The sequence below is a fragment of the Trachemys scripta genome, chromosome 11 (genome assembly GCF_013100865.1).
Source record: "Trachemys scripta elegans isolate TJP31775 chromosome 11, CAS_Tse_1.0, whole genome shotgun sequence".
NCBI lineage: Eukaryota > Metazoa > Chordata > Testudines > Emydidae > Trachemys > Trachemys scripta.
Genome location: NC_048308.1, coordinates 74,198,981 through 74,226,135, shown reverse-complemented (window position 1 = coordinate 74,226,135; position 27,155 = coordinate 74,198,981). Strand labels below are relative to the sequence as shown.

Genomic DNA, 27,155 nt, shown 5'->3' with positions numbered 1-27,155 from the left:
AGTCTGAGTGGTGCTTCCCTACGCGGCGTTTCCAGCTCGCCCCCCAGGAGAGGAAAGGTCTACGACTGCCAGAGGAGGTACTTCCAATGGAGGTACTCCAACAGAACAGGCCAGACAATCTGCAATGAGAGTTCTGCTCAACCTTTGCCACTCGTGTAATTAAGGAAGCTGGAGAGGCTGGGTACTGGTGGGTGGCAATACAGCAACTTGTGAAACCATCATTCCCAAATTCATGACAATTGGTTCAAATGGGCCTATCAATGAGGGTCACATTTTCAAAAAAGCCCCGGGCCATATTTTCTAGTGCTGAGCACCCACAATCTGGGCCCGTGTTTCAGAAGATCTCAGGAGCGCGGCACTCTGGAAGCAATGACAATCTGGCCCTTCTTCGGGGGCCCACACGGGAAGAGAACTCTGGTGAAAACCTTGACGCCATTGTGGGTGCGGAGCACTTCGCCTTCCGCCGGCTGGTATCACTGTGTGCAGAGGTGTCTAGTAGGATCGCCACCAGGGGCCAGGTTAGGCCTGGTTTTACTTCACCCTTGCACTGATGGTCTAGAAAAGCATGTGAACAGCGTGTTACTATATTGGGAGGGGTCAAAGAGACCAAGAAGGACAGAGCAATGATTCAAAGGGAGCTTGGGAGAAACTAGAAAATTACTTTCAAAACTGGAAATATACAAACTGATGGGCCTGAGAAAAACAATGCCAGCGACACACAGTCAAAGGGGCAGAGAAACTGACAAGCGGCAGCGCTGAGACCTTCAGGGATGTGAACAGCAAACCACAAATGAGCTTCTAATAAGATGTAGCAGCCAGAGAAGCCCATGGGATTTGGGACTGCACAGACAGAGGCATCCTGAGACTACACCTAGTTAGTGTTGCCTTCAAACCCCAGGAAGAACTCAACAAGTTATTCAGAGAAGAGCTGCAAACATGATGAACACGGACTTGCTCGTAAGGAAACGCTGCAGACTCAGACTTAGCTTGGCTCCACGGGGAAGCACTACAACTAGGTGTAAGCACTTGAAGAGCTCAAACAAGAAGGGAGGAGAGGAAAGGTCTAGGACTGCCAGAGGAATGGGAAACATTCAGAGGGGAAACGGAGCTTGGTAAGCAAGAAGACTTCCTTAAAGCAAAGTCTGCTCTGCTGTGCCATTAAAGTCTCCAAGGGAAGGGGTGGAAGCCCTATTTCCTGAGACATCCAACAGTAGACTGGACAAAGCGCTCAGTAGTGTACAACAGGGAACAAACGTGAGCTAGGGAGGAGGGCAGCACATTACAAACACACAGGTTTATCCACTGCTCAGAGCTATGACACACATTAGGTAGCAAGGCAAGAAACGACTTTGCAAGACACTGCGAGATGACTTGAGAGGGACAGAAGTGCAATCATCCCCTAGAAACACACTCCCTGCTCGTACTGGCCTGACACTACCAAATGGAGCTATCGATACATTTAGACTGAGAAGGCAGCATGGCCTGCTGGCTGTGCCACTGGACTGGGAGTCCGGAGACCTCATTCGATTCCCATCTCTATCACTGACCTGCTGTGTGACCTTGGACAAGTCTCTTACCTCTGAGTGCCTGTTTCCCTCCCCCCAGCCTTGTCTGTCTTCTCCAGTTACACCGCGAGCTCTTTGGGAAATGGGCTACCCCTTACTCTGAGTCTAGGACAATGGGGTCTTGGTGGTGGCAGCTACGCACTAATTAATAACAATAATCTGTGTGCCTAAAAGCGAAGCCGACAGCCAGTCATCCAGCTGAAAATGAATGTCTGCATTCCGAAGTCTAGTACTGCAGAAAACAAACCCACCTCAAGTGCTGTCTATTACAGGGACTGGAGAATTTTACCTTATAGCAAGAGAGGAAAACCTGACTACAATCAGCTTCCTACAAAAGCAGCTATGGTGCATGTCCATCCCAGGCTGGACCATAGCCCTAGGAATGTTGACAGAGGAAGAACTTTGCGTGCTGATGAGTTATTTGCTTTGTAAGTGTTTGCTGCCTCTCTCATGTAGAGGAACTATTCTTAAACATGGAAAAAATATATAACAGGTGATTTACAACCTCCCTCTTTTCCCACAGATGGATCAACCCAATAGGATTTCACAGAAATGTAGTAGGGTTCTGTCAACAATTCTCTAAAAGCCTATACAATTCAACAGAAGACAATGTTTCTGCAGTTTTGTTTAAACCATCCTGCAGAATTTTAAGGCAGGGATGTAATTTTAAATGAAATTTTATAGTGTTGTTAAAAAAAAATATCTATAGAATGTAATGATACCTTTTTCTATCAAGACTTTCCGACAGGGGCTAGACTTTAAAAATAAACCCAGGTTCTATAGAAAGAGGAAATAAATATTTTGGTATTTCAGACTTTGACAACTTAAATCAGGCTTCAATTAGATCAGGTTTTTGTTTTCAAATTGCATTTTCCTGTGGCTAAAACACAAACCAAAACCCCACATTACATTCACTGCAGTTACCGAAGGCTGAGAAATAAAGCCCTCTCTGGACACTGCAGTGTGTTCTCTATGGTTAGGATCATAGGGTGTATTTGTCATGGCTGAAGAAGTTAACATCAATGTCTTTGTCTCTTGACTAAAACATCCGATAAAGCTGTGACATTCCCCTGGGTACAATCTGGACGGCTGAACAGCTGTGTCCCCTCGATTCTCCAACCTGGAGGGCCTTTTATGCTGCTTCGCTGTGAGAACCACTACTCCTGGCCTGCTCCCACACAGCCTCGAGCACGTAAATCACTCCCAGCTGAGTTATCTACGAGTGCTCTAGCCAGCCACTCCTTACATTGCAAAGTGACACCAGCAAATTCCGAGTCCCAGACTGGTCTCCAGAAATGCATGTATTGTGCTGCCCAGCTCTTTCCTTCTGAACAACACAAGCTCATAGAAAGTCCGTCATTTCATTAATCGAAAATAATATGCATGAACCCTGTTATCTCAAATGAAGTTTCCCAAACGCTTCAGTACAAACACATACTGGTTTAGATAAAACAATAAAACAAGTTTAACAACAGCAAGTTAGATTTTAAGTGATTACAAGTAATGAGGCATAAAAGTCAGAACTGGTTACAAAGAAATAAAAGGTAAAACGAAAACTAATACCGAACTTTACTAGTTAAGTGAAATCAAAGCAAAAAGGTTTCTCTCGCCACATGCTTACAGCCGTCTGGCAGGATTCCTTCAGCCAGAACCCGTCCCCCAGTTCAGAGGTGCTTCCTTTGTCTTTCAATTGCTGTTGATGCCATGAACAGAAATGAGGGGAGAGAGGCAATCAGAGGAGTTTGCTCCCCTTTCTTACAGCATTTCTCTTCTTTGAGAACCAGCTCCAGCGACAGCAAGCCTGTGGGATGGGAACTTCCAGCTGTTTCTTTGCCAACATGTAAATTTCTCACTCACACCCTTTTTCCTGACAGAGAATGGCCGCTTAACCAGGTGATAGTCCATTTGATTATTCTGACACCTGGCCGAGGTGCTGGCTAGCCTTTTGTCTCTGAGGAACTGGTTTAAAACTGATTCCCTAGACTTGGAACATGTCTTCTACAGTAGAATTTCATAACTTTACATACAATGTTGCCACACATATTTTACCAAGACAATAATGTTCAGCAGATAATGAGTTTTCAAATGATACCTCACATAGCATACTTTGTACAAAATTTATCACAGTCTTGTAAAAAGGATGAATAGACAGTCACAAAAGCACACTGTGTTCACTGCTGGGTACACATTTAGCCCTTGAACCTGTACACACTAAAGTTCAGCATGTGACCAAACCACGTGACTAGCCCCATTGGCTTTTGTGGGTCTGCCTATGGGCATAAAGCCAAGCACATGGATATGCCTAAAGGATTGAGGCCTTGATCTGTTGTTTCACCTACTTATGCTCCCACTGACTGATTTCCAGACACTGCTTCCTTGCACTAAATACTTGTAACTGCAGCACCAGGAAAGCAAGAATGAATCACTAGAACAGGATGGAATGTGAATAATAAAACATATCCCAACGATTGCTGAACAACTGCCCAGACTTGACAAACACGCACTTAACATTCATTGCTGGCTAATACTGACCGAACGGTTCTGTATTTCAGTGGTGGTTTTTTCCTGTCTGAAAACATGTTCATTACTTCACTGGAAAACAGCGCCTGGTATGATTCGTTAATGAGAAAGACCACATCCAGCTGGCTAGTTCTAGTAATAACAGTAATTCAGATATTTATTTATTTTTGCCAAACTGAAGCAGATTATTTAAGGAAACGCAAAAGCTGCCTGCTTGGCCGAATTATAGGGCTCCCTGCACGAAGTCCCAACAGGAAATTACTCACAGACTGGGGAGAAAATAATCCAATGGGCAGAGAGCAAAGTCTCTCTAAAGCGTTGAGGCTTTTTATCCTGAAATGTAAAGATGGACCTTTGAGCCCACATGGAGCCAGTAATGTCCACGGGAGAAATCGTCTGTTTATGCTGAACTGAAGGCAGGACCGGGACCTGGGAAGCCATCCTCTGAGCCATGCATGCACTGGCCTGGGCGGGGCTCCCCCTGTCAGTGTTAATACCCCCTGAATATACTTTGTATTCAACGAGCGATCAGGTGTTAAAGTCGCACAGATACAGACGCAAGCCAGGAATTGCCAGTGTTAAAGGCTGTATGGGCAAACAATTAAAATATAATAAAAACACAACATTTTTCTGTCACTTTATCTGGACACGTGTAGTGTCTTCTACTCCTGCGTGCTGCCCTGTGCAGGCCACAGTTCATGAGAGTCATTTACGCCCGGGACAGGCAGTGAATGAGGCAGGGCTCTCGTCAGCTGGGGCTGTCCTCTTCTGCTGGATGCCAAGGCATTTTTGGGGGGGTGGAGAGAAGGGGGAACATTTCTCTAGGTTTACTTCGCTGAAACAGCTGCAACCTCTCTCCTGTGCACTGTCCCCACCTCAGCACCTGTGCAGTGAATGGTGAATGTTCAGCATGACCACGAGGGCACAGAACAAGCAGGCGAGACAGCCTGGCATTCACCCCGACCCTGGCATGCTGGAGCTCTGATCTCTATGTGGTGTGAGAAGAGGGACTGGGACAGGCTCCACAGAGTCGAACCCTGGGCAGCTCTGACTTCAGGAGATCACATCTGGAGACACGATTCACAAGAAGAGGGGAGAGCGCAGGGACGTGCCAGAAGCCCTCAATCCTGCTGTGCCAGCAGGAATCATCTGTCAGAACTGGCATCATCTTGTTGCATCGCCAGGTGGATCTCCAATGCACCCGTCACTGTCTTGAGACTGACCCTGTGAGCAACAGCCCGCTGCCCACACTGCCATGTCCCCTTCAGATCCTCTCCCTGCCAGGAGACTGCCAGCAGAGACAGATGGTCTCCTGCGTTCCTGGGGGATTACAGAAGATCTTGAGAATTCAAGAAAGTCCAAGGACGAGTAGCTGACTGTCTTACCAGGGCAGAATAAACCCCTGACACAAGCTGCTGGGTTGGGCCGTCTGCCTGGCCCTTCGCAGGATTGCTTGTTCTTGCTCCATGTGGCTATTTCATTGCTGTCACGCGTTGTTCGTCAGATACAGGTTTGCTCTTCCTGCCCATTTCAGAGAGGGGGATGTGGAGTCAGCTGTGCACAGGCAGAGTGAACACTTTGGGGACAGCGCAGGGAGGTACGAGTCTGTGTACGCAGCAAAGGCATTTGGCCCAACCCTGCAGTGCCATCTCTACAGCACCATAGGGGCACCTGATGCTGGGCAGAGGGGGGCAGCTCCCCACAACTCCTCACCAGCCCACCCTGGGCAGGGCTGTTACCCTAACGCGCTCACGTGCCTGCTCCCCAAAATGGCTTCCTTTGAGCGTGGATGCTGCGGTGCCCGGGATAAAAGCAGGCAGGGTGAGGGGACAGCACAAAGGGGGTGTGTCGCTATCTGCTCATGGGGAGCATGCTCAGAAGCACAGACTTGCACCTTTGTATCCTGCCAAACCAAGCTTGGCCCTCTTGCGAAATACTGGCTGGCTATCTATTCCCCTCTGTATTCCCACCATGCCCACCCAGCACACATGGGTGTGCCAAGTCACAGAAAGTCTTCAGGGCCAGTTCTCCCCGGGGAGTTGAGGGTGCACGTATGTTAGTGAGCAGCTCAAATCCAGGACAGAAGAGTTGGGCTTTAGATAAGCTTCTGGGAGTCTGGAAGATTCTCCAGACTGACAGGGGTACCCTATCAGCCCCCAGGAATCCCCTTCCCACTACACCCCACCCATACAATATTCCCCAGCAGTGGTCGGCTACTTGCTGAAGACCAGTAAGGAGCAAAGCGCTGCTTGGCCTGCTACTTTCTTGTAGGGTTTGGTGGTGGGAGGAGGGGAGAGTGACCCTGTTCCCCCCCCACACACCCCATACCCTTCTGGAGCAGAGCTGCCCCCTCTCTTCTGGACTCCACACACATAGGGGCCATATGAAGGGTCTCACATCTCTCTTCTCCAAGGTCTTTCCCCCACCCTATAGGTGCTCATTTCTTTGTCTCCTCCCTCCTCAATTCTGGGGCACCCTCCCAGTCTCTCCCCATTCCTGAAATCGGGGGGGAGCTGGGTCCCTCCATCTTCATTCAAATCAGATGTTGCTGAAAAGACCTGCTCAGACTTCAACAATAAAATCTCTCTCCTTCAGGCAAAGCTAAGCCTGGGAACGTCAGCCCAAGGCCCAAGACCCAATACCATGAACGAGAAGCAGGCGAAAACAGTGGATGGAATAACAATATGTCACACCATCTAAGTAGTGAGTGCTACTAGACCCTGCCTCTCGGGACACCTTAGTGATGTTGGAGTCTCACTCCAGGATGCACGGCTGCAGGAGAGGCCTGTGATGCAGGAGGGCCAGGGAGCAGTGGGAGAGTGGTAGAAGGGAAGTATATAAGCCCCTAGGCTAATTAAGGCATGGTTCCCTGTAGACTAGGGAGGGTTGCTACAGGTTAATTGGAGCACCTGTAGTCAATTAAGGCCCTGTTAGCAACCTAATAAACCCCCCTGCTTCAGGCAGTCAGGGGAGAAGGAGGAAGGACTGGAGCTTGGAGGGGCGCTGTGAGACTTGGAAGATCAGAAAACCGGAGTAAGGGAGACTCTGCCCCAGCAGGGGAGGGAGACTCCGTCCCCCAGTGTTTAAGGACTGGAGGTACCCCACCCAAGGGGGAAGAGGGTAAGAACCCACAGGGGTTGAGAGGGGCTGGGACTCAGAGTGAGGCGCAAACCCAGACCCCTCCCCCGCTTCCCTCCTTTACCACTTTCCCAGGCCACTAGTAGGGCCCTCGGTGCCCCAAGAGCAGGGGCAAGGGGTGGCTCTTAGACCCCCGCCAAGAAAAGCGCAGGATCCACCATACTACATCAGCCATCTTGCCACAGGCCCAAGAACTACATGAGCCCACAGAGTGACCCATAGTTGGCTTGTTCTTCAGTGCACAAGCAAGGCTTCAGCGACTGCTGTGGCCAGAATCTGCTGCTGCAGCCATGACGCTCACCTCCATATTCAAGCCAACAGCCCCCCCCAGTGTGCTCCACGCTCTGCAAGTTACACAACTTGCTTCTGGCCAGCTGCCATCACAGCCCTAGTGTCGCAGTCTGCAGGCGCTCCTGGGCTACGGCACAGCACAATGGCTCACACGCCTCTTCCTCCAACATCACGGCATCCGAAGGAAAAAGCAGCCGATGCTTTTCCAACATGCACAAAGCCACTGGCAGCTCAGAAACGTTTCAGACAATAAATTCCTCCGCCTGTTTAATTACAGCCCGTGTTCTCTCAGCATCGTTTTTATTTTCAGTCGGCTCACAGGCACCTCCGAGAGACCAAGACAAACTCCTGCTCCATTGTACTTCTGTTATTAAGTGAAATCCAGAGGGTTTGGGTTTCTTTTTTCCTTCTAGAAACAGTCCAGTGAAATTAGCCCTTAAAACCTTGGTCTGAGAACAAAGTTAGCACACACCTACTTACATTAATTGTGTGCTAGTTACATTCTATAACCTTGACATTTACTCCTCTTAGTGGGGAGGGGTTTTTCTGTGGGATCTATGCAGTGGGGAACATTTTAACTGTAAACACACAAAAGGCTTGGTGCCTCCTGCATCAAAATGCCTGCTTCCTACTCTCTGCATCTCTCCAGATGCTGCTTTCATGACAGATGAGAAAAGCCTCATTTTCCATTCCAGTCCCGTATTTCCGAGTGGTTGTAGGTGAAGGAACACGGTCACGCTCTGTAGACTAAGAGCTATTTTACCTTGCAGTTGCGATTATCTCTGTACTCCCCACCCCAAGCACTCAAATCACATGAGTCAGCCCCCAAACGATCATGAGATTGGTTTAAAAACTATTAATACCTCTTGGGTTCTCTGTTTGTTTTTGAGCCTTCCGGGTCCATTCAGCTCATGTTTTCAAACTTTCCCCCCAGACATGAGGGCTAGAAATTTACTTAAGAAAAGGAAAGAAAACAGATTATCACCAAATCCCATGACTCCAGGAACTGGGACAGTAACAGAGCAAATACCAGGCAGCTCATGATAAAAACGGTTATTGTTGGCACCGTTGCAATGTAATGAGGACAATTTAACTAAACTGGAGAGCTCCAAATACTATGCAAAGCCAACAAGCAGAGCAGAGCCCCCATTTTTGTGTTAGTTCTGCAGGAGCAGTGATTTAACAAATGCGCTTCCCAGAACTCTGCTGAGGATATGTCATCCACACTGTTGTTGCACAAACACAATGTTTTGGCACAATGGGGTACCATATAAATGGAAGTTGAACAATAACAGATGTGTTAATTTCAGCGCCAGTCATACAACAGGAACACAAACCTTCTGGAAAAAGCTATTCTTCCCTCCAAATGCTGTACACATGCACCATGTTTAAGAGGGTGTTGAGCAATAGAGGGTAATTTTTTTTTCATTATAAAGCATTGTTTTAATCTTGTTTGGTGTCCCTTTAATTGAAATGTTTCTGCATGGGAGAGAGGGGCGGGGAAAGGCATCCACGCCACAACCTCCTGCATGCCCCAGGAAGGCTACAAATGCAGCAACATTAACAAACATTCTCTTCTCTTCCTAGAAAAATAATTAGCAATAAAGTTACAAATAAACTAGCTGGAAAGTTACTAATAAGATCACCATCATAAGGAGGTGGCTAAACCTGCCCCTACCCATCAGCTAGACAAGGCATTCCTGTCACCTGCCGGCTGGCTTGCTGGCCGTTTCTGTACGGGCACATTCAAAGCAATCCATCTGCCACTGGAGATCTCCTTCATCCCTCTGCCCCCAGAAGTCACTCCAGCCATGGCAGTGAGAGTGCACACGGCCCGACAAAGACCAAGGGGTGGGAGGGGTAGTTTGGAGAAGTCGCAGAAGCCATAGGGTAACCAGATGTCCCATTTTTAAAGCATTTAAGCCCTCCTGCAGGTGTCCCGACTTCTTCTTAAAAACAGGCAAACTGTCCTGTATTTTCTGTCCCCCCAACCAGTACTGGCGGGTGATGCTGCTGGCCGGATCCCTGCTTGCCAGCCGCCCGCCCACCAGCAGTGTGTGTGTGTGTGTGTGGGGGGGGGGGGGGGGGGTCCAGTGGCTGACAGTGGGTGTGGGTGTGCAAAGTTTCTAGGAGTTTGGATGGAGGGCCGGCACAGCTGCAGTGCATGGGGCCGGCCACTCCCCGTGCTGGTCCGTCAGCGCAGCCCCCGCTGCGTGCCGGCTCTCAGCCAACAGGGCCCCGCCCCCCATTTCGTTTCTGGCCGGCAATGGCTGCGCGCTGCGGCGGCTGGTGAGTGCAGGTAGGCGCCAGGTGCCAGCCGGTTACATGTCACCTCTGCTGCCCACCCATCGGCCCTTCACGTGCTCCCCGTCTCGCTGTTCTCTCCCTTTACCCCTTTCCCCCCAGCCCTGGTGCTCCTCCATATCACGCCAGGTCATTCTCCTCCCCCAACCCCGCCCCGTGGCTGAAAGTAGCTCCCTTCCCTTTCCTTCTGTACAAGGCCACATTCTGGTGTGAACCGTGGCAGAAATCTGGGGAGGGAGACACATGACCCTGCGTGCCCCCCCTGCCCCCACACGTGTTGCCTCAGGGACACATGGCACCAGATGAGGTGGGTCCCTCCCGGGAGCCCAGCCAGGCCTGGAGGGCAAAAAGCGCCAGACAGGGAGGGTTGGGTCAGTCAGTCACCCGTCCCCTCCCCCTTGAGAGAGGTGTACAGGAGTGTGGATGTGTCACCTCTCCCCATGTGTATGTGTGCACGTGGAGGGGGAGGGTAGGGGTGTGTGTGTCACCTAGTGTGTGACCCCTAAAGCGTTTGTACTGCTTAGTTCTGATGGATCGCTGCTGAACTCCCTTGAATACGAGTAATTTTACCAGGTGTCCCGTGTTCAGCATAGGGAAATATGGTCACTCTACAGAAGCTAGCAGGTAGCATTCCAAATTCTGGCCTCCCTAGTGCCCCACCAGACAGACTTTGCTCACTGGGCATCTGTATTCAGCATGAAGCAGATACAAAAGCCACAGTTCTGGGGCCTCTTTTTAACAGTCTGTATTAAATTATAGCTCTTCTGTATAAATGCAGGATATGAAAAAGATGCCGCAGGATTGCTGCCTCCCTCTGTTCTATGTAAAGATCTCTCCCGGCCTAGCCGTAGTGGCGGGGTTTCTTGGACATCCCTCCACCTCCCCGCGGTGACTCCTGCACGGGTTGGCAATGCTGTATTTGCATTAACGGCTCTGTAGCGTAGCACCCTCCTGCCACAGGCTGGCAGTGTGAGGCACATGGACGCACAAAGGGGCAAGGGCTCTCTAGACAGAGGACCTAGGGTCGGGGCTGAGCAGACCAGAATGGGCCCACCGGTGCTGCAAAGCCTGGGAGAAGATTTTAGCTGAACTGTGTGTTCCCTTTGTTAATGAAGTCAAGGCCTGGGACAGGCCCATTTGGGGCTATCCACACACTGTGCTCTGTCTGTAGAGCAGGTCGGGAAAGGCGCCTGTCCATATCCTCATAAGATTCATGGGAAATAAACTGTCCACCCCGAGGCCCCAGCCCCATGAAAGAGAAGAGTTATCCAGAGACTGTAGCTCTTTAACGACTGCAGGAGCTGCCCTGCTGGTGTCTTCCATTAACCCCCAGGAGGGGAGGGACCAAGCCTGACATCTCGGCCATAGAGTCAGAGCGTGAGAAGGGACCACAAGTCTCGTGGGGGCTTTAACAATCTTACAGCTGAATCCAGAGGGCAGCTCTGCCCCTAAGCGTCAGGCTCTTTGGCCGCTAACTGCTAACATAATTCCTAAGGCTAAGATTTTGTCCTGGAGGTCACGGATTCCGTGACTTTCAGAGACCTCCAGGACATTTTCCACTTCAGCTTCAGCCATCGCAGGGCCCCTGAGCTCTGACCTGCCACGGGGCCCCCGAGCTGTTAGCTACCACGGGGAGCGGGGGCCCTGGATCTCCGAACCACCAGCCCTGCAGCTCTGAGCCGCTGTGGGGAGCAGAGATCCTGAGCTCTAAGCTGCCAGACTTGGAGCTGTCAGTCTTCCCCGTTATTTTTAGTAGAAGTCATAGACAGGTCACCGGCTTCCGTGAATTTTTGTTTATTGCCCACGACCCGTCCATGACTTTTACTAGAAATAACCGTGACAGAATCTTAACCTTAATCATCACAGACATTTTATTGCTTCAAGAAACCCATTCCAGCACAGAGTCTCAGCCAGAAATCAGGGGCTATCAGACTGCAGCTGTCGCTCATCATGGACCGCTCGGATTTGCACTTACGTGAAACCTGGACTTAAGTTTCAAGAACTTGGACAATCTGAGGAAGGTGACATCACCACCTGGCACCGCAATACTTGTCAACAGCGCAAAGCTTATAAATCTTTCCTGCCCCCTTATGAACAGCGGCAACACCCACCACTCCCTCTTGTTCTTTATCCTGCAGTAGTGTGTGGAGATTTCAATTCACCTCCCAGGAACTCCGGCCACCTCACTGATTCTCCTGATAGCAAAACTCTCACTGATTGGGCCTATCCTGCCATTGTGACCCCAAGCAGTGTCCTACTTCCCATTCGGCCCATCGGGGTTCTTGCTGTCGCCTCTGTAGGTGGCTCCATTTTCAATCGCTGAGTGTACACTTGGAAACTACCCACAGTCTCAGCATTGCCCCCTCTTAACGGCGATAGCAGAGCTAGAGATTACGGTGGCTGAGATGAACACACCCAAGAGACAGAACTTATGGTGTGCCAGTTGGAACCGCCTCAGAGAAGAGAGAGACAGACTCCTCGAAGTCAGGGAGCCACGGCATGTGGCTAATATCGGGAACCTGTCTCACAAGGTCCTCGGTGAGACTTCGCTAAGCGTGGTGAGAAAGTCAATTCCACATGGTTTTCACAGGGCACATAACCCCAGCTGGGACCTGTGATGACCTCTACCCAAAGGAGAGGCAGTCTGCTTCGCCTGAGGGGATAAAACCAGCCACTAATATGCTAATGGAATGTCTTTGTGTTAAGAGGCAGCAAAAGTGACATGAATGTGTTCAAAGTCTGGACTTCGTGCACTCAAACCGTAGGACTCGGGGTCTTCATCACCTTCGGGTGGAGGAGACTCCTAAATGCCTGACACGTCTCAGCAAATGCTGCAGCAGCCCACTTGTGGCCAGCAGACGACCAAGAATTACCAAAATCACGATCGGAAGGTATTGTCTGCTCTCAAACATTTGGTCAATTCCCTCCAGCTTATCCCAGCCATTCACTAAGGAGGAACTGGAATCAGCCATTTCTTTCTCCAAGCCTTACGAGGCTCCTGGATTTAATAACATCCATGGAGAGTTCCGGCATAACATGAGCTCATCCTGAAGCGACAGTCTGCAAACAGTCTCTAGCACTTGTCTGGGAGGCTGCCTGGTTCCCAAGGCCTGGCGAAGGTCACACGCAGGGGCACATCTCAAGCCTAGAAGGAAGGTCGATGACCCGGAAACTATCACCCAATTGCTCAGATCAGCATCACTCAATAGACTGGTCCTTAAATGATCGTTGCCTTTAATTGCCCCACACGTATCTCATTACCAGGCAGGGTTCTGACTGGACCATAGTGACCAGGATCAAGTGATCAGACAGACCTCTTGTACTGAGTGTGCCATTGAGGCCGGACAGAAAGTCAGCACTGTTTTGGTTGCCCTTTTGTCAGCATACAACACAGTTGGCACTATGGACTAGTCCTAAAATTATCTCCCATGGTCCTAGACAAAAGACTTGAAGAGTTTATCAGGCAGATGATTTCCAACGGGACCGTGATCGTCAAGTGTGGAGATGGTTCACATCACCCATGTCACATGGACAAGAGACTTCCCCAGGGAGCTTTACGCGCTTCGATGCTCTTTAATATACACACACCTGCACCCACAGCTCACCTGCCACCTGCCTCAGCAGCTATGTTTGTGTGCACTGCTGACCTCTGCCTGAGGAGCGGGAGATCTGCCTGCCATCTGACCTTGACACCGTGGCCAAGTACTTTTTGAAGTGGAGATTTAAACTGAACGCACTAAAATTCAGTGCCATCTTCTTTCCATCTCGCCACGTGGTTAGCTCATTGCCAGCCGCAGGTCCTCGGAACAACCAACCAATCGCTTCTGAACTTTACCCTACTCCTCTGGGGCCCGGGATAATGCTTGACCACTCTCTGTCCTTTCCTCAACACATGGAGAAGACGCGCCAAAATCCAGTCGAGAGTCCCACTCCTCCGCAGGCTTGCTGGCAACTCCTGGGGTGCTGGCGCGGCAACTCTATGGACATCTACCAATGCCGTAATTATTGCACCTGCCGAACACCGGGCGGCAGCAGGGGGCTCCCACTGCCACGGAGACAAGTTGGACCCGATGATTAACTCTGGCCTACAGATCTTCACTGGTGTGGCCCGGACAACTCCAGTCTCCAACCTTCCAGTCCCGGCTGGCATTGCTTCCACAGCAAGTAGGCGTGAAGGCAGGGCCCTGGCCGCGTTACTGTGCGCAGCCAACAATCAAGAGAGCTTACGTCACAATTTCATCTCAAAGCCAGATCAAAAATGCCGGTTAAAGCCAAGACGCCCCTTCTCTGACATAGTTGAGCCTCAGATCGTACATCAGGCACAACCTTTCTAAGGAACAGCGGCAACAGGGGGTGCAGGACTAGAATGTGGATCGATGGCACATCTCTTGGCAGACAAACAACTCAAATACGAGCCCCCTAGTGTCTCCGGAGCCACAATTCTGCACATGGATACTGCTGTGTCAGTGGAGATGGCAACACAATAAGAGACAATGTGCACCAAAATGAACACCACACTAGCCAACTGTCAGAAAGAATAACTGAGCTTTAAACGGTTTTGCTGTGGCCAAAGAAATCAAAACGTGGAGGACTGGTGCTTCAAGGCCAGCAGACTGGAATAAGAAAGGATAATGCCTGGAGTACATATAGAGGTCAATGCAGTGGTAACAAAATTGACCTAGAATATAGGGCAGTGGATGAGAGATCCTCTCTGCTGCTGATGGAGACTGCGCAAGTGTGGAGACCATTCTGTAAGCAAAGCTCAGATGCCATTCGGATCGAGCAGCAAGGGGCTGGCGATCCCTTAACAACAGGGCTGGACCCAGAAGAACAGATCCCGAGAAGCGACTGGCCCTTTTGCAGTTGGATATCCCTAGCTGGGAGCAGCTGAGACTCTAGCCCAGGGCCTGCAGTTCCAGTTGCCTCCTGGGAGGATTATGGGAAGTTATCGAGGCTTTCCTGCAGCCTTTCATTGGACAGAGAGGAAAGCAGGAACAGAGCCAGTGGGATTCTGCCTGTTGAAGCTGAATACAAGAACAAGCGGTGTCAATTGTGACTGCACACTGCAGAGCAGGCCAGTCGCCCACTCTGGGGAAGGGAGCGCCTGTATCCACTTACGTTAGATGGACATGACAATAAAAGAATGTAACAACACAGTGATCAGCCATACAAGTGGTTAGCTGAACTTCTGAAGAGCACACAGCAGCTTCCAGGAGTGGTCTGGGCCATCCTGACACTGGAAGTGGGAGGCCAGCCACGTTTGAAAGACACCCACCAAATTCCACCCTGCTTCCAGCCAAGAGGAGAACTGGAGCTGGAGAGGCCAGAGGCTGAAGGAGCTGTAGGGGGATCGCAGTCAGCATGCTGCACCAAATGCGCCTGATGTCAAAGGATGGGGATGGAAGGAATTGTGGCAATTCGGAGTTTTCTCCTTAACAAGCCAGTTACCCCAACAAGTGCCCCCACCGTGGCGAGAAAGTGTTTGGGCTGCATTAGTGGGTGGGAAGCAGCTCACCAAGGGGGCTCGGCTCGTGTTTACTTTCCAGTAGAGAGGAGCCCTGAATACCGCGCACTACTCACAGTAGGAACATCCCCGGTGCATTGATCCCGCTCTCCAACCTCCCTTTTCATTACGCACTACACCAGTGTGCAGGCCTCGTTCCCACTGGTCTCTGCCCATAGCTCAAGCACACTCCCAGGCCTAGCTCCTGTCCATGCAGGATGGCACTAACCCTTTCAGTTGGTGTACAATTTCACCAAGGGACGTGCTCTTCTCTTTCAGGGGTACAGCTCAGCTCCTAAATCCAGATTTGAGACAGCCTGATTTTCAGAAAATCTGACTTTGGTACAAGACAAATGACTGGAAAGTGGAACCACACTAAATTCAAGGAACAGCTGAGAATTCTTCCCATAATAGCAGGAGTTTTGACGCATAGTTCTCTCCAGAAAAGTTACTCTATAATTGGCATTGGAGTGTTGCATATTCATTGGGATCTCTGATTTCCATATCTAACATGCCATGATTGTCAAGAATAGGTGCCTTCTCCAGCTACCACCAGGAGCCTGATTTCTGACAAACAAGCTGGATCTTTTCCATCTCACTCATCACCAGAAAATAAAATTGATCTGCAGGGCAAATTATGCCCTTATTTTTCTCTTCATTATATTCTCAGTTACTCCTATGTAAACCCAGCGAAGACTAGCCGAGCTGCACAAGTGTAACTGAGAGCTCAGTTTAGTCTGCTGCATCTCTATTGCTCGGGATGATCCAGGAGGTGGAAAGATTCCAGCTGGAGTCAGACAGTCCAGGGTGAGTCTGTGGAGCTGGCAAGCAGAAATAAACGTCTTTTGACTTGGAAACAGGGCATACAGAAAGCCGCGAGAGACACCAGGAATATGGAGCCCCGCACGACATGTATTTCACAGGCACTTTTCAAGGCAGAACCAAACTGGACCCATTAAGGCCAAGATTTCCACACCTCTGCGCTCCTAAATGAGGGCATTTCCGTGACCTGACTTTTCAAGATGTGGCGCATGCACATCTCCCACAGACTCCAGCCAGCGCTGCTGGCCCGCAACACCTTGGAAAATCAAATACTTTTACTTAGATGCCCAATGAGGAGCGATGGGGCCTTTGGCACCCATGTTTGAACATTTTGGCAGCCTCCACTATTTCCCCCTCCCCACCACATTGCGAAATGCTTCAGCGATTGCTACTGTCCGTGACCAAACGAGCTGCCCTGCTGGTCAGACTCACATGGGCCATCCTGGCCATTCTACAGTTACAGCCTGGCAATGAACTGAAAGAAACAGCGGCATCTTTTTTGCTGCATGATGAAAGTCCAAACACAGCCTATCACGAGACCGAACCGTTTCTGAAGTGCTCTCTCAGGAGAGGAGCCACAAGCAGCCGGAAAGGGCAGTCCACGTTTGTTAACCCCATTTCAGAGGAGCAAGTCAAAGCTCCCCTTTGCCACTCAGCGTCGTACGGGGATCCTAGCCGGCGCGATAACCAAAGCACAGCTCAGGGAAGCGCTGTCCTGGCTGGGCCCTAGAGAATAGCACAGCCTGGCTGCCCAGCATTGCATCTCCATGAGGCAGAAGGGAACATCGTGAAGCAGAAGCCACTGACTCCTTAATCGGGCCTTCTATTCCCATGGCACATACAAGCCAGTCCTAACCACCAGAAATCACACAACGTGGTATAACGTACACACAAGCACGGAGCATAAAGAGGAGTTATAACAAAGCAAATGGGTGGAAGCAGAAGCAGACAGTACGCCGATTGCTGCCCAGTTCTGCCCCCACCTCCAAGGCTTTTGATGAGAAAAAAATTGTTCAATCATTTTTGCCCCATTCCCACCTCAGGTCTGCTCTACCTCCAAAGAAATGAAGGAGCACATTTAAAACTCAGATCTGGTGATTTGCAAGACACTCAGAACAACAACAAACCCACTGGAACCCAAAATAGCCAATGGGGCTGCAGGCAATTTCGACAGATCGACCCCAATTTACCCCAGTGGAGGATCTGGCCCTGGATAAGCCGCTCCCTCTGCGGCTAGCAGCGCGTGCGTGGTAGAACCAGAAAGCCCTGGTGCCAGCCAGGACTGCACAGCTTCAGCCATGCCACTGGACCTGCCGGAAATCTCTCACTCCAAAAAGGGGGTTTCAGACAAGGCAGAAAATTGAGAAACAGTTTCAGTTGTGTGGAAATTTTTTTTCAATAAAGAAAATAGGCTTTAAACCCCCACCTTCTTCTCCCCTGCTGGAAAGAGGGGGAAAGTGAGACCCTCCTCAACCCCTCAATCAAAACGTCTCAAAAGGTTTTCTAGAAAATTCAGAAACCAGTGAAAGATTCCATGAAAACACGAAAGGTGTTGGTTTTCCCTCTACATTTTCTGTGAAACACACAGCACCGTTTTCAGCCAGCTCTGTAGATTGCACAGCTCTCCGGACAGTCTCCGGTTAACGGATATCCGTGGCCTCATTGGCCAGAACTAGCCCCACTAGTCACTAAGAAGTGCCACCCTTGCTTGCTAGAGACGTTACCTTTTCCTAGTCCAACGATCAAGCACATGATCAAAAGGGCAGCGACATACAGAATTATCCAGAGACAAGTCTAGCCCCTCTCTTAGTTCCCTGACTAGCACCCACTTCCTGCAGAGGCCCCGTTTGTCCTGCCAGCACATCTCTCGGCTCACGCTGACAAACGCAGAGCAAGGCCCAGTGAGACCAGAATACTGCCTTGCCTTCTCAGGCTAGGGCGCTGCTCAGCCTCAAAGGGTTAGTGCCGGTCAGAGCAAGACTCCTAACAAATCTCGGTTTCTCCGCTGGCCAGAGGGAAGTGCTGGTAGGCCAATTTCTATTACCTGTTGCCATTACAAAGGCTCAGGGACTGATCTGAGGTTGCAAGAAGTTTAATGGCCATGACGCCGCGCTGTACCCAGTGGAAGTGGGACGCAGGTGGGTTGAGGGGAGGGGGAGCCAGGTACAGCTCCCTCATCCTGCTCCTGGTTCAAGAGCAGAGGGCTGCTCTAAGCTATGCTGGATATTTACAGGTCCCAAGGAACCTGCTGAGGATCCGGTCATGTGCTTCCTCCCCAGAGGGGTCAATGGCACGTTGTGGCAGGCAAGGTGATCTAGGAGCTGGTTATGCTAGTTCTATGCCCAGCTTTGGGGCCTCTCACATTGCTAGAGCAGCACAGAGGATGGTGTGGACTGTGGAGCTGACCCTGTGTGTTAAAAGGAGCCAGGTTTAAGAACTCCAAATGCTGGCAGAACCCCCTTTCAATAGCATCCCCTGAAAGGGCCTTGAAACATCTTCCTTTCAAACACATCAATCAGGCTTTTCTGCTTCCCCAGTGACATCAAGGTGGAAACAGAGAAACTGTCTGTATGCCAGCTGCTGTCACATGCAAACAGCACATGCATTGAAAATGGTTTTTCTTTTTTGCCAGTTTCTTTCCATTATTGTGATCTTACGCGTTGACTCTGTTTACTGACTGTTCACAATTGCCAGAGACGTGCGATTTCCCAGCCAAGCGTGTCCCTTTAAAGAAAGCCATGCTCTGCTGCCAGTTCTACGTGTCACTTTAGGGATATGGCACATGCTACACGTACACCTTAGCGGTCAGAGTGATGTTGGAACCCAAGAAGTCCAACCCTTAATCAGGCTTCCCTGGTGGGAAGGCAGAGCCACACACCTCTGTGGCATCACCTCTAGGAAGCGACACAAATGTTGTCCACAGGGATCGATTCCTCCCCTCTTCAGCCAGAAGGACGGTTGTTGAGCTAGAACTAAGGTAAGGACGGAAAGGGGAAGAAATGAGAGAAAATGGGGTTGCCTCCAGCAGACAGGCTTGGGAGGAGGGACTGAGTCTACCCACGCAGACAGCGCTCACTAAACATGGACAACATTAATGTGGTTGCACAGTAAAGTCTTCCCTATTTCGTTTTCCTGGTGTGAGGATTTGTCCAGCTAATAACCTTTTCAAACCGAAGAGATCATCAGCATCTCTGTAAGACCAGATAGGCTGAATGCTGTTCATAGAAATGGTGTAATCCTATTAACGCAGTGCAGCTTCTGCAATTTACAGGAATAGGAGGGGGGGAAATCCAGAAATTCAATAAAGTGGCATTGCAAATGCAGAGTTTTAATTCATCGCAGAAAGGCTGCAATTCTTAGAGTGAGGCAGCCGGAAACAAGCCACAAAGCGATAAGAAAGTGTGTCTGGAAAGACGTAACTTTCCTGGGGTTTCTCCCTCTCTTCACTGTCACTCTCATTAACTGTAATACCGTTATAAATGTTATTCCATTACTGGAGTGGTGACATGATCTTTCATTAGCTCATGTCCTGAACTCCTGTGGAGCGATTAATGGCCAGATCTTGTTCCCATTGCAGTTGTTGGATTTTTTGCCATTGATTTCAGTGCCTGAAGTCCATTAGCAAAGGGGCGTGGGGGCACTTAGCTTCCAGCAGGAATTGAAAGGGCTCCAATTCAGGGAAGTGACTGCATTCCTTCGGCCTGCAATCTGCAATGGACAGACCCCCAGGTAAGGGTGTTTTTCCAAGCTAGCCAATCCGGAGGGCCTGAAAGTCACCTGACTTGGTTCGCGCTATCGGAGAAGCATCAGACAATGCCATGTGGAAGTCGAATGGCAAGGTGCCCTCAGCACAACCAGGGCCAGCATCCGCTCGAGTCCCTCAGTACCCCTCCTTTGTGCCTTCCTTGCCCGAACTGCCCAAGCCTCCACCACGTTCCCAGTTACACAGCTCAACCCATCACGTTCATTTCCATCTTTCCTTCCACCTGACATTAGCGACTGGCCCTGCTCCCCTGGCCGTGCTGCGTGCCGTGCAGTCTCTCAGCGAGCAGCCGGCAACAGGGTGTGGCCATTCCTGGCCGAGCTGCTGCACCTCTCTAGCTGGGAGAAGCAGGAGAAGGTGTTTCATGCAGCTCCAGAACCTAAGGGGGTCGCCTTCATTTATACTCAAGCCAAACGGAGGAGCCATATCCCTGCAGCACAGCCTTGTATTTCCACTCAAAGGCAGGCACTCTGGGGCCTCCAGTCTGCCACCTGTCTCCCAGGACACATGGCAGAACCCACCAGCCAGCTCCCCAGGACAGCCACAGCTCCCCTGCAGAGACAGACGGGATGCAGCCGCCGAGCAGCAGTATGGTGGTGGGAAGCCAGCTGAACCTCCCCTGCCGCCCCCAGTCACTCCCCAGCTGGCAGCAGCCTCATTCAGGGCACGGGAAGGTACCCGCCACCCTCCTCCCCCTACCCTCCACCGCCTGAGGACACGGACCAATGGGGCAGCGGGGAATGGGGAGCACTGAGCTGCAGGGACTCAGGGCTGGCTGGGGCCCACTCACACCAGCACAGCTTTAAAGCCATCCGGACAGTCAGGGAGCACAGCGGGGGGACGCTCCTTACAGGGCAGCATGGCCCAGCAAACGTGCACAGTGGGAGTCAGACACACAAGGGAGCACTCATCAAAGCACTACAACGTTGTCAGGCTGCGCTGAGGGGAAGGACACTGCGGTGGAGGCACCTGGCCTGGACCGAGATGGGTTAGGGAAAAGAAACCTCACCAAGATCTGTCCGTAGGAGCTCTATGTCCGCTACTGTTTGGTTCATCCAGTGCGACAGCAAGCTCTTGAGGGCAGAGCCTGCCGCTAGCACGCCTAACTGCCCAGCGGGAGCGAGCGCTGAACAGCTGTAGGATCAGAGGAACAGGGAGCGCAGCCTGCAAGAGCAATTCTCAGAGCTAGCTTACTTGGGGCTCAGTCTGAGAAAACGGTGTCACTAGCGAGTCTGAAAAACGGTACCTAAAATCGAATGGCAAAGTGAACGGCACAGCGTATCATTTTCTGCAGGGCCTCCCGCTGAACGCGTAGCAAACCCATGGGCTGGGGCAGCAGGCACCACGCCCTGCTCGAGGGCATAGACCTGACTGGCTTAGCCAGAGGCGCTGTCCCTCCAGCTCACCGGGTAAGGCCTGGAACATTACCACACATGGCCGCTGTTCCCTCCTCTCCCAAGGGACATTGCACCAGAAAACAAACCAACAAAAGCCCCTGGGTTCTAACAGGGTTAAACCAGGGGGTAGGAAGACTCCAGCGGCAAAGGGTCCTTGACTGCAATAGCACTGCCAGTGTTGCCGTCCACTACACCAACGTAACAGAAAACAGGACTTCAGCAATAAGCCTAACGCAGGAGCCCCAGCACGCCCGCTCTCCCCCTGCAACGCCTCCTGGAGCTTAGACTGACAGGTGACCTAACAGGACTCACAACATCTCTGCTTTAACACCCGTTCCCTCCCTTGCCTGGTGCCCGTTTCCTCTGCTTGTCTGGGTGAGATGTTTATTTCTGTAAAGTACCATGCGAACTTGTGGAGCTGTATAAACATTAGAAATAGTACCAGCCATCCCAAGGTTTGGCCAAGTAACGGCGGGGGGAGGGGGGAACCAAACCGTTTCAGCTCTGTTTAAAAGCTGGGTTCCAGCTTAGGAGAGTCTCACGTTCTCCGGCCAAGCTGGGTGAGAGGGACAGAGCAGGAACCGTGTCCAAGGAGGGTTTTGTAACCGGATTTCAGCCCGGAGTGGATTAGGCCCCCCTTATCATTCACTGTACAAAAGCAGGCCACGAACAATGCTTGATGGCCATTGTGTACATGCCAGCTTAGGTCTGACCCAGGACCGACGGTGGGGGGAGGGCCTAGCCACTGAAAAGCAGGGGGAGGTACAATCAGACCCACTCGGTCACTGCCCTCTTTCCTTTCTCTGACCTGGTTATTCAGAGTCTTTGCACCATTTGATGTTTGTTCAAATGAGACAGAAAAAACGTGTCTCCCTTCGTCAGGAATGCGGGCAGTCAGCCTCTGCCGGGAAATGGCTACCAGGAGAGCGCTCACCTCGCTAGCTAGAGTTCAACCCCTCCTCAGCCACTATTAAGATGCCATCCCAAATGCTGTGTGTGAAGCCAAACAAACAAACATTCAATGCTCACGACAGGATTTCCAGGCTGGCAGGCTGCCCACTGGGGCGCAGACAGGCTCACAAGAGCTGCTAGACAGGCTGACAGGTCATTGTTCAAAGTGACCGGAGAGTTAATCCTCTGCCCCTGCCCAATCAGTCACAAGTGCACGAGAGCCTTGACGGTGCCTTCACCACGTGTGAGAACAAAGGGGATTGGGACGGGCCGAATGGGCTGCGCTTGCCTGCCTGAGCATCACGCTTTGACGGGATTTGTGCTCCTAAATCCTTTGGGTGCTTCTGAGAGCTCCCTCTGGAGTGGCTTTGTGGCTATGAAATTACAGCGATGGGAATTAGCGAGGAACCAGGCGTGGAGAAACTACTGCCCGGAGAGGCCAGAACAGACCGAGGGCAAATCTACACTACAAAATTGAGTCAACCTAAGTTACGGTGATGTACAGCCACTGCAGCCATTAAATGGCTTTTGCATGTCCACACTACACTCCTTGTGTCAGCGGTGCGCGTTCTCACCAGGAGTGCTTGCACCGATTTAACTGTAAGTGTGGGGCACCGTGGGACGGCTTCCGAAAGGTCAATGTAAGCAACACAGGGTCTACACGGACACTGTGTCGCACTAACTACATCGCTGAAGCGCTACACCTTTCCCAGAGGTGGAGTTATTACGTCGGTGTAGTGGGCGAGTTACGTCGGCGGGAGCTACGTTTCACTGTAACGGTTACAGAGGTGGGTCAACGTAAGCTGTGTAGACCAGGCCTGAGGGGTTTACATTTGACAAACACCTTTGTGACTTTTACAGCACAGACACCAACAGCTGCTCCTGGAAAGATCAGGTCAGTCTGGGTGTTCCCGTTCATGCTGTTCATTTCACACACAAACACGCCCTTGTCCCACTTGACTCTAGAAAAAGCCAGTCAAGTTATCCAGAAACCCACGCAGCAGGTGGATCCTTCGTATTTAGAACGTAACAGTCCGACTCTGCCCCTCTCCTCCTTGTCCCAGACTGTCACCCCCTCCTGCCAGCCCCTTCTCTCTGCTCACTTCTGCCCCGTCTCCTACTTACAGCCAGTGTGAAACCAAATCATCTCCCTACTGGCAATTCTCAAAGTGCAAAATAAAACTTGATTTTTAACTGGTCAGGCCTGGCCATTGCCGTTCCTGCGTTGCAGGTTCCCTCCCAGCAGCTGAAAGCGAGCAGAGCATGTGTGTTACTGGTACGCCGGACACAAGACCTGAATTAAAGGGGGAATGCTGCAACAAAAGAGGCAGCTTGACTTGAATTCCTTTGAAAATATTTTCATGAAACTTGGAGATGGCAGCGTGCATGTCGGTAGCAGGAGCGAGCCAGCGAGTGCAGCAGAGACGCGAATGACAAGAAGAGAGTGTCAGCATCAGATTAGTCTAATTTACAGAAATCTAACAGCAAGGGCTCCAAAGGAAAGTCCATCTGTTTTCACTTGGCAACCACAGCTGACTTAAAAATAAAATCCTCCTCTGCTAGACTGTTAAACAGCAGCCGAATGTGGAATGGTTCAATATCAGGACAATAACATTTCTGTAAGGGAAGGTTCTCATGGGCAAGCCCTTTTAAAGAGTCCAGAGGTCTGCTGTATTCGTGAATACAGCTGTACCTATTTTTACATACACACACACTAATTGCTTACGTATCTACTTGCTATGGGTCAGATTCTGATACCTTATTCCACAAGCATTCTCATGGGCTTCGACAGGACTACTTCCAGAGTAAGGTGCTACTCAGCGTGAGTAAGGCTATCAGAATCTGCCACAATGCCAACAGACTGACTTATGGTAGCTGAAGGCCAGCCTAACCAATGAACAGTTCCCAGCTACCAAGGATCTCCCAGGCGATGTTCAGAGGGGCATTTGTTAGACAAGTGTCTCTTCTCCGGCATAGTGTTTATCAGCCTCTTGTCAGACACTGGGGAAAGATCCTGGTTAATGCACTTCTCTCACAAGTAACAGAATAGGCTGGAGTGCAGAGGAGGAAGGGGGGAGAGAGATACACGCTGAAGAATGACCTGAAAAAGAGGCAGCAGAACTTCTTGGCAATCGGAGGAGCAGACGTCCAGTGGAAAGCGCTAGACTAGTGTCACTGCCATGCCTCCATGATGCTCAAGTGCTGCAGAACTTCACAGCGCTGAGCTACGGCACAGGAAGAAACAAGGGTCAAACACTCCAGCACACACCAAAGAAAGTTGTCGCGAGTTGATCTAGGATGGCACATCCATGCTTTGAAACCAGCTTCCCTTCTCTTGCCCCTGTCCTCATCCCATGGTCCACAGGAGAAACGTGAACAGCCTCACGCTGCAGAGAAAGCACGGGCAGGCATGAAGCGTTGCCCTGACTGATTTAAAAGACAAAGGGCATCCAGGCAGGAGTGCCTTTTTATCGCACGGTTCCGTTCTAGCTTCCAGCGTCCATGGAATACAAAGCTGCCCCTTTGCCCTTCGTTCACATGCAAGTTCCCCAGTGTCCTACCTGCTAACCCCAACAGAGACAACTGTGACACGGACAGACCCACCCCACTTCGAATCCATCTGATATTTGTGCCAAGAGGGGAGCAGACACACTCATTCCTGGCTGCCTGTACATGAGAAACCTGCCTTCACACAGCAAGAGTTTAAAAAGTGCCTTGGCAACAGTACTCCTTTAGTAAGTAGCTGCAGGGCAGTGAGTCATTGGTTTGCTCTCACGACGTGAAGAGAGAACTCCGCGAGGGACACAACGGAGATACACAGCTCCAAGCTCTCCCCTCCCCACTGGGGTAGCAAGTTCCCCATAATGTCTGCAGAACCTCGGCTTTAGCAGAAGCCGCAGGGACAGACCAGCTCCTTGTTGCTGCCATCCAATTCAGCGTCGTCCGAGAGCGCCAAGGGGCAGCTTGTTCTCTGGATGGGTCATCCTCTTTTCCCAAATGTTTACCCAACATTCCACGCTTTGTGACATCACAGGCGAGCCCTGCACCCATTGCCATGTAGCCCGTGGACAGCCACAGGGACAATGAATAAAGTACTTGCTTTCCAATAAAGAGGGCAGCTCGCACAGGAGATGTGTAGTGTGTGGGTGAGGCAATGGGGCGATGCTAACACGGAGCTCCTACAACAGCAGGGAATGAGGGCGACGGCCCACACCGAGCTCCTACAGAAGTTCCCAGATTTGAAAAACAAGAGACAAAGCCAGGAAGCTGTCTGATTTCTCCTGCAGAGCCCAGAAATAGCCACGTTTACCAACAGTTCAGACTCCTCCGGGTTTAGTGATGTGAAAGGAAACTGTGACAGCCCTTTTGACAATGCCTTGCAGGCCTGCATTTTAAAACGTCTCCCCCAAACCTGCCATTCCGTACACAAGTCACTTTCCTGCCTTCCGATAAGATTACCCGTCACTCGACTTTCTCACAGAAGGTGCAAAAGGGATCAGGAGTCTGGGAACCTCCACAGTTACTGGAGTCTCGGGCTGTAAAAACCTTGCCAGCTGACTGGGTAGCCAGAGCGCGAGGGTATCCGTGCAACCTTCACTGTTCGCCTTTTGTTAAATAGGTGAGAGAGACAAGGGAATACCCCCTTTCTGAACTGCATGCCCCCTGCACACCTCGCATCTCCAGAGAGAAAAAATCCCTATGAGAAAGGTGTGGCTGTTTAATGTGTTCAATCCACCTCTCTAGGAAAGAGCCAACGTTACACCTTTCAACACAGACACTGCATTTGATTTCCTTCTGAGCGACTGCACCAAGCTCCCTCCAAGCGCTTGGTACAGCTCAGAATTTGGAAACGTTCCCAGGCTTTTGCGCAATCTCCCAGAGCGACAGGCTTTCTGAGGCCTGCCTGCCTGAAGTAGGCGAGCTGCTGCATTCGGAGCCCAGCGGTGCTTTCTCCCCAAGCAAGGTCGCATTACAATAGTTGAGATTCACTGCAAGCCCGCCCAGGCACGTCCGAACTGGACGGCCATGGCACAGTGCAGGAAGGCACGTCTCACTACCATCGCTCTTTGGGTACCCACAGAAGAACCTGAGGTCAGGAACTAACCTGACGACCTGATGGCGTCAAAGGTGATGACAAGACCTCCAAAGCACCTCCCTCCCCCACCCCCCCAGTATCACCTCTGCATCCAGGTGCTGACGTTCCCCTGTCACGGAGAGCTGCAAGACAATGCTCTGCTGGGGATCTAGGGAAGGTGGACAGCTGGGTGTCAGTGCTTCATTGAGTCTGTGTTGTCCCCCAGTCTCCTCCAGCAGCTCCACACGAAGTGTGAGCAGGGCAGGAGGAGAGACTCGAGCCTGGTGGCACTCCACAGAGGGACTCCAAGGACAGAGAAACAGCTCCCCACGTGGGGTGGGCCTGGAAGAAAGCACAGCAGGCCCCTTACTGCATTACCTCTTTACGGGGGGGACAGCAGCATCCCATAGCGATGGGATCTCATTCCATGGAGAGATCCAGCAACGATCTGAATGCCCCTTGCCAATGGCACCATCAGCACGGCTTCATTAGCGTCTCAGCACGTGCAAGAACGAGAGGGGAGAGTTGGGGGTCGAATGCATCCAGCCGCCTTCCTTGTTTGTTTCCTATTTCACTACTGGTCAGACTGTTGTGCACTCCAGGGGTGATGATTTAGTTACCGCTGTACAGAAAGAGAGAGGAGTATCCGCTCACAACTGGAAGGCAAGGACCAGAGGCTAGGTAGACTCTGGGATTTCCATCAGTACTTGCAGGATTTCCCCTCAGAGGTGGTTCTTTGGCCCCCATTTCCACAGTGTCTGATCGCCTCGCAGTTGTTAATGTGTTTATCCTACAGGCCCAGGGCAATTACCCCCAGGCTACAGCT

General features: G+C 51.0%; 1 protein-coding gene across 2 annotated transcripts in view; it reads right to left on the bottom strand.

Moving 5' to 3' along the window:
• The window catches only part of FAM207A (family with sequence similarity 207 member A), a 107,504-nt gene that overhangs the window by 15,400 nt on the left and 64,949 nt on the right, over positions 1–27,155 (bottom strand). The gene's annotated exons all lie outside the window — the stretch shown is intronic.